This window comes from Cryptomeria japonica, chromosome 1 (assembly GCF_030272615.1).
Source record: "Cryptomeria japonica chromosome 1, Sugi_1.0, whole genome shotgun sequence".
Classification (NCBI taxonomy): domain Eukaryota; kingdom Viridiplantae; phylum Streptophyta; class Pinopsida; order Cupressales; family Cupressaceae; genus Cryptomeria; species Cryptomeria japonica.
In genome coordinates, this window is record NC_081405.1 from 387,569,766 (window position 1) to 387,584,099 (window position 14,334).

Consider the following 14,334-nt stretch of genomic DNA (forward strand, 5'->3'; position numbering starts at 1 on the left):
GGGATGCTAGAGGATTTTGAAATCAAGAAAGTACATTTGAAAACCCAAAAATGACGCAATCCAAATGACTATCCACAATCAAACTCAGCACAAATTTAGGGGGCTCAGACTAACTTTACACTGCAACTTACAATCAGCAAGATGCAAAAAGTATGAACCATAGAAATTCATCAGACACCATTACATTCTCCATTGAAATCAAAGCACTGTACTATTTCTAATCTAAGTGACGAAGGTGAAACCATGCAAGCTTTAAAAAAATAACTTAAGTGGACACCATCAAAGAACAATGTTGCTCCCTCCCCTTTACAAATGAGGGGGTCACCCCTTTATATAGGCCTCGGGCCATGATTACATGCAAACCCTAATTAGGGTTTTCCCTAGAAGATTCTCCCCACATGATGCAACAAGGTGGGAATCTCCAATTAATAACCCATCATGCCCATATACAATTAATTCAAAACTACCCAAAATAGAATCCACTGCACATTAAATGGACCACCTCCTTCAAATCCGTCCAACACGCGTTGAATATTCATCCATGCAAAAATCAACCCACTGTGTCATAAATGATCCATCATTTCCACATGCGGCGACTGCATGCAAAAGGAATCTGTCATAAATTCAACATGCAATGACCAGGTCACCATTTGGTCAAATATTCTGGTAATGAATGTGTCACTCTACTGCCATGTGTTCAATAGATCCTCGCCATGCAAGTGGACCCCGCCATTGTATATCCGCTCCTGCACATCTGGAATTGTTGGAGAGGGAAAATTGGATTCAGGAAGAATTTTCTTGAAGTCTCTTCAACTTTCCTTGCTTAGAGAAGGTTTTTCATCAATTCTGCACATTTCCTATTTTTTAGGAGAATTTCCAAATTACGGTTCCATGGTCCAGGAGAGAGAAAATTCTCCTACGAATTCAAATCTATAAAACTTTTGAAATTTGGATGTGATTTGATGCTCGAGAATGGATTTTTCAAATTTTTCCCTGGAGGGGAAATTTCTTGTTCAGTTCATCCTTGTTCCTTCCTTGCCTTAGAAATTTTATGTTCAATTCATCCTTGGGTGTATTTCTTCCTTGCTTGGAATTTTGTCCCGAAGGAAGGAATTTCCAATACTTAGCCAAATTTTCATCTTTCCTGGAATTCTGTCCTGAAGGAAGGAATTTCTAACACTTAGCCAAATTTTCATCTTTCCTGGAATTATGTCCTGAAGGAAGGAATTTCCATTACTTTGTGAATTGTCCATGTCTCTTTTTCAACATCCCTATTTTTTAGGGATCCTCCTAAAATTAAGGAGCCAAGTTCATTGGATCAAGAATTTCACCCCGATTCTGAATCTATAAAACTTTCCACATTTGGTCAAGATTTGGTGTCTAAAAATAGGATAATCGAAAATTCGTCCGAGAGGAATTCTTCTTTTTATTTCTCCTTGACTCCTTGGATTCCGTGCCTTAGGCAAAATTTCAATTTTTAGCTTGGGTGAAATTTTCACCATGCCAAGGATTCATGGATTTCCCTGTTGTGAATGCCTTCTTGAATTCAGCACCTCAGCCCAATCTTGGGTGCATTTTAGCCCTATCCATGGATACATCAAATTTTCCTCCTGTGAATGCATTCTTGGTTTCACCGCCCTAGCCCTGACGTGGGCACAATTTGGAGATGTCCATGGAGAGGTGGAATTTTCCACTTGTGAATGCATTTCTCATTTTGGCGCCCCAGCCCTGACCTGGGCGCATTTTGGAGATGTCCATGGAGAGGTGGAATTTTCCACTTGTGAATGCATTTCTCATTTTGGCACCCCATCCCTGACTTGGGCGCATTTTGGAGGTGTCCATGGAGAGGTGGAATTTTCCACTTGTGAATGCATTTCTCATTTTGGTGCCCAAGCCTTGACCTAGGCGCATTTTGGAGATGTCCATGGAGAGGTGGAATTTTCCACTTGTGAATGCATTTCTCATTTTGGCACCCTAGCCCTAACTTGGGTGCATTTTGGAGATGTCCATGGAGAGGTGGAATTTTCCACTTGTGAATGCATTTCTCATTTTGGCACCCCAGCCCTGACCTGGGCGCATTTTGGCCATGTCCATGGACACATGGAATTTTCTATCATTTCAACCTCTTCGTCAGGATATATATATGAAATATTAGATTTAACTATAAGTGGCATCTTCAATATGTCTTTTTCCTTTCTTATACTTTAAGTTATATTTCATATATATTGTCAGGATGTTTGAGAGTGGTTTCAAGTCCATAGGAATCATAATGCAAATTCTGGATTTTGGAACATCTTCGAAATTTCCAGACTTAGTCAAATTTCAAGCCATTTTCGGATCAGGATGACATTGGTGGATTGATGTGAATTTCTAGACTTGGATGATTTTGCATGCTTTCCTCTTCTGGAATAGGAGATCCAAACTTAAAAACCATTTCTGATCCAACTTGTCTGCCTTCTTACTTTTTCGGATTTAGAAATGGTCTTCAGGAATGTTTTGTCTTCAGTGTTGGCATATGGACACTCCAATGAGACATTGTGTGTGATTGAAGGTTTTGTCATTGATGGCAACCTTTCAATCCTATGGAACCGGCAAGACATTCTACCGGCAAAGCATTATTCAAGCAAGACAGTGCACCGGCATCAACAAGACCACTCTACACCAGCACCGGCACCGACACAGAAGAAAAGATGTATACTGGCACAGAGGCCGACAGGATTTTTGATATTTAATATTTTGTTTATTATTGTAAGATGATTTGGCAAATTTTAAAATGACTCTTGTATATAAAGGAGATCATTGTAGACATTTGTAGGAGAAGGGAAGCAAGCATAAAGAAAATTATTAGACAGACCTAATGTGCGAATTATAGGTCAAGGGTATATGTAAAGAACAGAACAAGAACCGGTACTGAATCTGGCATTGAAGATGCTATCATAAAGTAGTACAGAATATTTGATTAGCATAATCCTCATTGTAAGTCAGTGTGACTTCTCACTGAGCAGTGTGCTCTAGGCAATTGGCCTTCCTGCATGTGCAGGCCCCTATTGTAAGTAATATTCTCTTATTGGCCAATAAGTGAATATTGTGGGTCACAAATCCCACCGAGCTTTTTCTTACACCGGGTTTCCTTGTTAAACATCTTGTGTTATGGTGTTCTTTTCATGTGGATGTTTTTGATTCTGTTTATTACATTAATTCTTGCATACCGGTACACTGTTACTTTATATTCTGCATGATTTTAAGAAAATTGCATTACCGGTCAGATACTGATTCACCCCCCCCCCTCTCAGTATCTGTGGGAACCCTAACAATTGGTATTAGAGCCTGGTCCTCTATTTCCAGTAGCCTAATAGGTTGAGGAAGATCTTGACACCGGTAAAAATGGAAAATCTGATGAAGCAACTTGAAGGAGCTCTGACTGACTATGATATAGAGAAGTTGAAAAATATCAAATTACAAGATGATTTAAAAGCAGCTCAGGATATCATTCAGGAACTTCAAGAAAATCTTACTGTTACAAGAAATAAGAGAAGAGAACTTTGTGAAAAATTGCAAAATGAGAATGATGAAAAGGAATCACTTAATGATATGATAAGCAAGTTGAAACAAGAGATCATGACAACAAAAAATGAAATGTAGGATATGACTATGAGATTTTGCAAAGAGATTGAGGACAGAAAGAAGAATGAAGAAGAATTGACCAGAAGACTAAGTGATGCAGCAAATGAGAACACAAGACTTAGCTATGAAAATGACATGTTGAAGATAGATCTGATGCATACTCAGAATGACTCAAATGAACTAATGAGACAAAAAGAAATCTTGGAAAGGTAATTGGAAACTGCAAATCAACATAAAGAAAAATTCAAGAAAAGCTCATAAGAACTTGGTACCTTATTGAAGAATCAAAAACCCAAAGGTGACACTTCTAGAATTGGATTTGAAGTTGGAGAAAGCTTTGGTACTGCAAATACTCAAGATCACAGCAAACCGGTAAGACCTCCTAATACTTATAAATTCAATGGAAAATGCTTTAACTGTAATAAATACGGTCATAGGGAAAATGAATGTAGATCTAGGAATTATCAAAATATCAATCCTCCCACTGGTCAATGCTCCAAATGCAACAAAGTTGGTCATAACTCTGAAAACTGTAGAATGAATGTAAGATGTTATGTTTGTGGAAGATTTGGACATTTATCAAAATAATGAAGAACACAAACTGGCATAGGTTATGGGAAAGCTATTCAGAAAAATAATGTAACTTGTTATGCATGTAACAAGATTGGTCATATTGCTAAAATATGATCTAGAGTTCAGTTGTTCAGGAATTCATCGCGATCATGCCCTCCTTCTAGCGCCAATTCTATTGGTTGCGGGAGGAGGGTGAAAAAAGTCCTTAAAATTACTCCTCCCAAGTATGAATTGATATGATTTGGAGTTTAGTTGTTCAAGAATTCATCACAATTAGGCCCTCCCTCTAGCACCAATTTTGTTGATGTGTTTTTTATGACAACGTCTAACATAGAATAAAGTTGCCCAACGGTCACTTCACTCTCTCTTGATCAAACTACGATTGCAAGCTAAGATTGCAAGAAGTTCAAACAATTGACTCCAAGGTTCCTTCAATGTGTGGACATGACTCAGTCGACTGATGTGATTGCTAGTAAACCAAGGGGCCTTACGTGTTCACCGTTCTTTCACTTCTTTGTTGTGGCTGGAACTCCATCATCGGATATGGAAATTCTGTGATGCTATTGCTTCGAATGGACTAAAATGAACTGAAAGAAAAGGGAAAGGGTTTAGAAGGATCTAAATCTACTCATAAGGGCAGTGATAAAAATGGATAGTGCTTTGGTGGACAGATTCCAAATAAACCAAGCTCTACTTCGCCAAGATCAACTACAACTCTGCAAGAACTGGTACAATCTTCTGGGGATGCTAGAGGATTTTCAAATCGAGAAAGTACATTTGAATACCCAAAAATGACGCAATCCAAAGGACTATCCACAATCCAACTCAGCACAAATTTAGGGGGCTCAGACTAACTTTACACTGCAACTTACAATCAGCAAGATGCAAGAAGTATGAACCATTGAAATCAAAGCACTGTACTATTTCTAATCTAAGTGAGGAAGGTGAAACCATGCAAGCTTTGAAAAAATAACTTAAGTGGACACCATCAAAGAACAATGTTTCACTATTATTATCTCAAAGCTTATCGCAACAATTTCATACAAAGCTCCCTCCCCTTTACAAATGAGGGGGTCACCCCTTTATATAGGCCTCGGGCCATGATTACATGCAAACCCTAATTAGGGTTTTCCCTAAAAGATTCTCCACACATGATGCAATAGGGTGAGAATCTCCAATTAATAACCCATCATGCCCATATACAATTAATTCAAAAGTACCCAAAATAGCATCCACTACACATTAAATGCACCACCTCCTTCAAATTCGTCCAACATGCGTTGAATATTCATCCACGCAAAAATCACCCCACTATGTCATAAATGATCCATCATTTCCACATGCGGCGACTGCATGCAAAAGGAATCTGTCATAAATTCAACATGCAATAACCAGGTCGCCATTTGGTCAAATATTCTGATAATGAATGCACCACTTTACTGCCACGTGTTCAATAGATCCTCACCATGCAAGTGGACCTCGCCATTTTATATCCGCTCTTGCACATCTGGAATTGTTGGAGAGGGAAAATTCGATTCAGGAAGAATTTTCTTGAAGTCTCTTCAACTTCCCTTGCTCAGAGAAGGTTTTTCATCAATTCTGCACATTTCCTATTTTTTAGGAAAATTTCCAAATTAGGGTTCCGCGGTCCAGGAGAGAGAAAATTCTCCTACGAATCCAAATCTGTAAAACTTTTGAAATTTGGATGTGATTTGATGCCCAGGAATGGATTTTTCAAATTTTTCCCTAGAGGGGAAATTTCTTGTTCAGTTCATCCCTGATTCCTTCGTTGCCTTAGAAATTTTATGTTCAATTCATCCTTGGGTGTATTTCTTCCTTGCTTGGAATTTTGTCTCGAAGGAAGGAATTTCCAATACTTAGCCAAATTTTCATCTTTCCTGGAATTCTGTCTTGAAGGAAGGAATTTCCAACACTTAGCCAAATTTTCATATTTCCAAGAATTCCGTCGTGAAGGAAGGAATTTCCAACACTTAGCCAAATTTTCACATTTTTCAAGAACTCTGTCATGAAGGAAGGAATTTCCAACACTTAGTCAATTTTTCACCTTTACTGGAATTATGTCCTGAAGGAAGGAATTTCCATTACTTTGTGAATTGTCCATGTCTCTTTGTCAACATCCCTAATTTTTAGGGATCCTCCTAAAATTAAGGAGCCAGGTTCATTAGATTAAGAATTTCACCCCGATTCTGAATCTATAAAATTTTCCACATTTGGTCGGGATTTGGTGTCTAAAAATAGGATAATAAAAAATTCACCCGAGGGGAATTCTGCTTTTTATTCCTCCTTGACTCCTTGGATTCCATGGCTTAGGCAAAATTTCCATTTTTAGCTTGGGTGAAATTTTCACCATGACAAGGATTCATGGATTTCCCTCCTGTGAATGCCTTCTTGAATTCAGCGGCACAGCCCAGTCTTGGGCGCATTTTAGCCCTGTCCATGGATACATGGAATTTTCCTCCTGTGAATGCATTCTTGGTTTCAGCGCCCCAACCCTGACCTGGGCAAATTTTGGAGATGTCCATGGAGAGGTGGAATTTTCCACTTGTGAATGCATTTCTCATTTTGGCGCCCCAGCCCTGACCTGGGCGCATTTTGGAGATGTCCATGGAGAGGTGGAATTTTCCACTTGTGAATACATTTCTCATTTTGGCGCCCCAGCCTTGACCTGGGCGCATTTTGGAGGTGTCCATGGAGAGGTGGAATTTTCCACTTGTGAATGCATTTCTCATTTTGCCGCCCGAGCCCTGACCTGGGCGCATTTTGGAGATGTCCATGGAGAGGTGGAATTTTCCACTTGTGAATGCATTTCTCATTTTGGCGCCCTAGCCCTGACTTGGGTGCATTTTGGAGATGTCCATGGAGAGGTGGAATTTTCCACTTGTGAATGCATTTCTCATTTTGGCACACCAGCCCTGACCTGGGCACATTTTGGCCATGTCCATGGACACATGGAATTTTCCATCATTTCAGGCTCTTCGTCAGGATATATATATGAAATATAACATTTAAGTATTCTTATACTTTAAGTTATATTTCATATATATTGTCAGGATGTTTGAGAGTGGTTTCAGGTCCATAGGAATCATAATGCAAATTCTGGATTTTGGAAGATCTTCCAAATTTCCAAACTTAGTCAAATTTCAGGCCATTTTCAGATCAGGATGACATGGGTGGATTGATGTGAATTTCTGGACTTGGATGATTTTGCATGCTTTCCTCTTCTGGAATAGGAGATCCAAACTTAAACCATTTTTTATCCAACTTGTCTGCCTTCTGACTTTTCTGGATTTAGAAATGGTCTTCAGGAACGTTCAGTCTCCAGCGTCTTTGGAGATATTCAACTTTCAGTGTTATCCTGTGAAGATCCTACCAAAAATAGATTTTCCCAAATAGTAAGTGTTTCAAAATGTCAAGGTTTGGGCAAAATAGATCAGAAAAGCACTTACTAAAAATAGAAACTTACTAAGAATATAACTTACTAAAAATAGTAAGTTTGATTTTTGGCAAAATTAGACCAATCCGGGACTCAGTAAAATCCCTAAAAAATAGGAACTTTCTAAAAATAGAAAGTTGCTCTGTTTTGGCTCAAATTTTACTGGGAGGTTCCTTGAAGGGTCCTAATTCCATTCATATGTTCAGTTTTTTCAAAACCCTAACAGGAACCCCTAAAATCTAGGACAGAAGGCAAAAACCCTAAAATTCACAAAACGAGTCCTAGACTTCGCCGAATTCGCTCAAACAAAAAGCAGATTGGACCAATATGATCCTCGAACACCTGCAAAGCAAAGAGACTGACGAGACTGCTGCGAAAAGACCACAAAAACACAAGCCAAAAAACCAGGAGGGCGTAAAAAGAAGGGGGTCCCCATTTGCAATGGGGCGATGTGTGAAAACGTCACAACAGGACTACCATAATTTACATAATACGGAATAAAGTTGCAGTCAGCTGCAGAAATCAACAAGTTGTAGATAAAAAATATTCTCACCTCACACAATTGAACACAAAAAACTATCAGAAATGGGGACAAGCACCAGCCCTAAAGAAGCAATATGGAGGAGCTCCAAATGAGTGGTACTTAAAAGAAGTGATCACTGAAATAGATGCAAAGCAATTGAAGGCTACAAAGAAAGAAAGGTAGGGATCTTCAACTAAGTTTTCCAAACAAAAGTTTGGGTTGGAATCAAGGTGGTTGGTGGTTAAAAATTATACCAACAAGGCCAGAAAAGTCATAATAGAAACATTCATGAAGCTTTAATAGAAATCAAGGGGATCACTCTAATCATTCCTTCACCTTGTACTTCAGCTTCAACCCAACACCTTTCAATGCCTTCAATTTTCTCCCCAAAGCAACGAATCGACTGAGCTAAAGCAACGAATCGACTGAGCTATATCATCCATTCCTTGTAATTTAATTATATAGTAATCAAGGAAACATACAACTTTGGAAGTAGGAGATAGAAATAGAACCTAATTTTAACAAAGTGCATTGTGTCAACATTCTAATACAATAATAAATCACATACATTAATAAAGGAATATTTACATTACAATGTGATCTATTTCATCCACTAAAGGACAACACATTGACTATTTCCACCAGTAGTCACACCTACATTTTATATTTCTGTATGTACTTACTGCATCTAATTGGTTCAACTTCTCTACTATTGAAATTGTTTTTTTGTCTAATGAGTCAGACCCACATATTATATTGAAAACTATGTCCATCATGATTATATAAACCATTTAAGACAATCCATTTTCTCTATTTTGTTGTGCTCATATATGATCTTCTAATGAATGCATGTAAATCCCAGTAGAGTACTCTATTGTCCATCTAAATATTATGCATAGTCTATTTTATTTTGTATTGCATGTATACGTTTGTGTCGTTTATATAGATTAATGTGTATGTTCCACATGAATTTGAGTGTATTTCAATTAGGTCTTCTAAACAATAAATTTCGCTTCCAATCAGTTAGTGGAATCCACCCTCACAGTAGGCTAATTCATAGCTTTTCCAAAAGAAGGCAATAAGAAAAATCCCTTGGTGAGATAACTACTAGACTGAACACATTATAGATATATTCCTCCTCTTATTCTGTTCCAAATGTATAGTCCTCTTATTCTATTTTTTAATTGTAAGTCAAATGTGATTGTAAATATCGGTATGTTGAGTGCAAGCATTCGTCTTATAAAATTAATCAATAATTTGATTACAAGTACACTTATCATAACTAGACAAGACAGTTTTGGAAAGGTCATTGCTAGCAAGAAACATAGATCAGATTTTTCAGCTGACATGAAGCTATATTGTACTCTAATGTAATAATTGTGGTATGTAGGCAGTATATATAATAGATGTTCTGTAAAAGGAATTTTTGGAAAGGTCATTTGTAGCAAGAAAAAAAAATAGTTCAGATTGTCCAACTGTCTACAAGCACTGTTCTAAGAAAAGCACAAGCTTCTCTAATGTCATAATTGTATGCAGTTTTTATAATTGGTGTTTTCTAATATTTTGTTTTGATCGAGTACATTACTTTCAAAAGCAACTTCAAGTTTTTCACTACTTTCTAAGTATATTCCCATTGTTGATTTTCTCTTTTAAAGCTTTTCAAGGATAAAATCATGTCACCACAAAGGCATAAAGAAAATTAGATCTAGTTGTATAGAAGATCTTAATCGATCGTTTTAAAACTAGAAGATCAACTGCTTTTGTAAAGCAATGGGTAATCTACCCTTGAAATTTGCAAAAATAAGCATAGTTTTTTCTTAGCCTATCATTATGAGAATTAATAAAGTAATACAATAGAAAACACTATTGTTAATGGCTATACCTCAAGCATGTGAAGCCGTGAGTTTTGTGGTAACTCTGCATTGAAGACAACATACTTCATCCCAAATTGCAAAAACACCAATGCTATAAATAACAAGTGAGTTTCAAACAAAAACATTTGAATATTAAAACAACAAACTAAGGCTATATTGTTCTTAAGATATAGACATATTTATAATGTTCTTAAGATTGAAAAAACTATTTGATGTAGACAATATCATATCTAGATTTAAGATATATGTCAATTGTTACTACTATAATATTATTAATTATAGCACATGGTGAGATATCTTTACACCAATTCAAATATTATGGATCTATTTAGTGGGTTGAATCACCTAAATCTTACTTTATATGCATCTTGATAGGAGAGTTCATTTGTATTGAATCCTAGTTCAGTTAAGCTAAGCTTAGTGACTCTACTCTTAAACACATATCTATGAATGCATATTGTTGGCAAGTTGTAAATGGTATTAGTAGTTTAGCATAATGTAAACTGAGAGTTGCTTAGAATTAGTAATATCTACAATTATTTTAGATGAATTTGTTTTATATAAAATAGTCAAATGTTGTAGACCAATATAACTTTCCTTGGTAAGTGGAATAAAGAGTGTAGTGCAATGAAACTAGGAATTCCATAACATTATGATTGATGGAATAGCTACTACAAGATGATAAAAGTAAATTTGAGCATGGGATTAATAAAAAATCTTGGAGTATGATCTAAACATAAAGGAAATTAATTATATGATCTTTCTTGGGTTGCCAATACGAAAAAATGGATTGTTTACTTAGAACTACAAAAGTAATTGGGTTAGAGCCAATACAAAATTTGAGAATTAGTGCATAAAGAAAAACCCTTGCATATTAATATTATAACCTTTGAGGGGTTATCATTATAAAGCAATATGTGGAAAATGTCACTAACAAATTTGTTATAGAGAGTTGATAATTCCAAGGTAGGAAACTTGGCTTGTGCATTTTGCAAGTAAGACAACTTTAATTGATTAGGCCAAAATCTATTTGTGTAAGGATTGACAAATGTATTTGTAAAGGAACTTGTGATGGACTGGAGTCAACATCAGCACACTAGTGCTATACACTAATGAATACAAAATAGTAGTATTGAGAGTAAAGAATAAAAGTGAATGTAATTCTAAATGATATATATTTGTTGTTCCAACAAACACTTTACTGTCCAAAAACAAAAACCAAAAAGTGCATAGTTGCTGCCTAATTTACTAATTAATGATCCCTACGGATAAGCCATTACAAAGTGTGATTCCAAGATTCATCAACAATTTGTAGTGCATTTGGACAGGTATGTTCTTAGTTCTTTACTATTTTTTCTGCCTTTTGTATTTTAAAATTCAAAAGAACCAAGACCCTACTAGCATGTTGCTTGTTTTATCAACATCATTGTTCAAAATAGTGAATAAAGCTAATGCACATCCATTCAAGGAAGGTTTTAAACATGGCGACAGAGTGGATCCTCAAAGATATCAAAGACACAGTCCTAGTAGCCATGAAAGATTAGATGAAAGCTGCAAATCACAGCCACAGTCACATTGAAGAATACAATCAAAGTCTCCAAAGCATCTTGAGATCAGTCTTAAAGGTCAAATAACACAGTCCTAAACATATTTTTCTCTAATTCTATAGAGGACAGTAACCTTACAAAGCATTAGAAGTCTGCCTTCTCAAGAAGATCATGGGCATTCCTTGAGAGTAGTAAAGATCACTATGGCAAATCAATGAGAGTCGAACCAATGAGAAGATAGTGAAAATCTGAAGGTTGCAGTTAAGTAATAATGATAGCAGTCATGTAGAGAGGACAACCCAATGAAATATGAAGACTCGGTCATCAACCCCACATTCATTATAGAGAGAAAAGACAGTGCTAGAATAGTGCAAAGGGTTCCAAAGATGCTCCTATGACGAATGCACATAAATGACAGTCCCTACACTGAAAGATCAACAAAGAATGAAGTTCCAGCCCGAGATAGATTCAAGACTGTTATTACCCTTTAGGATCAGCCACAAATCATGAAAATAACAGGCTAGATAGTCATGTACAGAGAAGATCAAAAGCCTAGCAAATCAAATCTTCATCATCAAAATGCATGTACACACACAATGGTTAATATCATCATGCATAGGAGCATTGAGAGCAATCTCAGTTACATTGTCTGTTCACACAGTTAGGAGAATGCAACACATAGTCAAAGATAAGTAAAGCTCAAAATAGTTTGTCCATTAATACAACCATCAAGCTCAAAAAAATGATTGAATAAAGGCATAACACAAGTATAATGCAGCTTGACAGTGCTTAGGGTTTGATAAATCCTTCCAAAAGCATCATACACAGTCATCACACCCCAAATACAGTGAATGATCATCATCACAAGGAAAATGGACAGTGAATAAGGAAGCTTCAGTCTAGACTGGAGTTCATGTATAATGTTGTTAGAAAGTCAGAAAATAAGTGCATCTTCAGCCATGAGCCATCAAATGATTACAAGAGAATATTGTGTGAACAAACTAGGCATAATGAAAATATTTTTAAGGATAGTCTATCAGTGTGTTCCTATAGGTGATAAGAGATAGAGTTTGAGTTCACAGTAAAAGAGGTTGCAAGGCTAACAAAGATACATTTGATAGAAGTCACCTAAGACATTTGAAGAGTCTCCATTAGCAAAGCAAATTCAGGCACTATGAATACAATATTTTGTGACAATCATGGCATAGGATTCAGCAAAGGGTCAGAATAATGTACAATACCATCATAAAGCTACAACCACCAATGCTTCCAATGGTGAGAAATAATCTTCAAAGATCAAAAAGATTTAAGGAGTAGCTATCTCTGTTATTTGCATGTTGCTTTGACTAAGTTTAAGGCATTGGTGGCTAGGGTTTTGGGGAAGTTTGATTGTAGATTTGAGGCATCCAGGCTTGCATCCTTTAGAGAATTGTTCAACTTGGAATTTGGAAAGGGATTCTGAGTGTGGTAGATTTTTTAGGTATGTCTAATATCTCTTTTGATGTAATTTCATCATCTGGGTATTTCAGTATTTGAAGAAATATTGTACTTTTAGTCTGATAATAAATCTGAAATATTACTTCTTGTGGGTTTGCCTAAATATTGTACTTTGAGAAGTTGTTTTATTTATTTTATTTCTGCAAGTATTATTATTGCAGAAAACATTTTCTACATCTCTTTCTACTTCTATTAAACTCTTAAAAAAAAAAAAACAAGAAAAACAAGGGTGTATGTTACATCAGCTGCCACTTTTCATCCTAGGAGCAATTTTGTCATGGTTGAGCCACTCTAAATTAGTGTCAAATTGCTGATTGGGTTATCATTTTGGCTAGGCTTGGTTTCCTAGTAAATTTTTGAGCATTGGTACCTTTTCCTTGTGGCTTTTAACACTCATCCCTATATTTCCTTTTGTTGACTTGTCATTTGAATGGAGTGCTGCAAGAGTTTCATAAACCATGCACAAAGCTTGTCTTCATATTCAAGCCTTTGACATCTTTTTCACTCTTTTTTATGCTTTAGGTTCTAATACCTAGGAACTTGTTTGACTTCCACTTCGCATGGTACAAAGTACACACTCAAGCAATATGCAAGAATGCTAATAAAAAATTAGACTTAGACATGATTAAATTTTGCAACATGATAAGGGAGAAATTCAGTTGATAATAGATATTGATAACAAGACAATAAAGATTTGATTCAAGGGTACAAATCTGAAAATGTAGGCAAAATTTTGTAGGGGTGCCCGCATAATGGAAGATGCAAATTTGTGTGGGGGATTCAATGATGTCACAAGGGCATGTGTCTACTTATATTCAGCCTTAAATTAGGTTTCGCATATTTGTAATGGAGTATGTGGGAGTTCACTATTTAAGGAGTTGGGAGTTGTAGTCCTTTGTACTCCTTTTTGTTGTTGTAGTAGGAGTTGTTGCAATGATGTCATCATTAGGATAGTATGTGGGTGCGTTAGAGTTCACATTGTAAAGAAAATTTTCATAAAGCCATGCGGGCGATGTAAATCACTTATATTAGTATGGATTAGTGGCATGAGGGTAAAATGCTCACTCTTTCTGGAGTTTTCAACCCATTTGAAGGTTTCTCTAGTAGAATTTTGTGTGTTACAATATTTTTTATTTCTGCATGTTTGATTTATTTTCCATTTCCCTTGATTTGCATTTGCATGGAGATTGACATGCATTAAAGGTAGTGTTAGTGCATGTTGAGGTAATATGAGGGAATTTC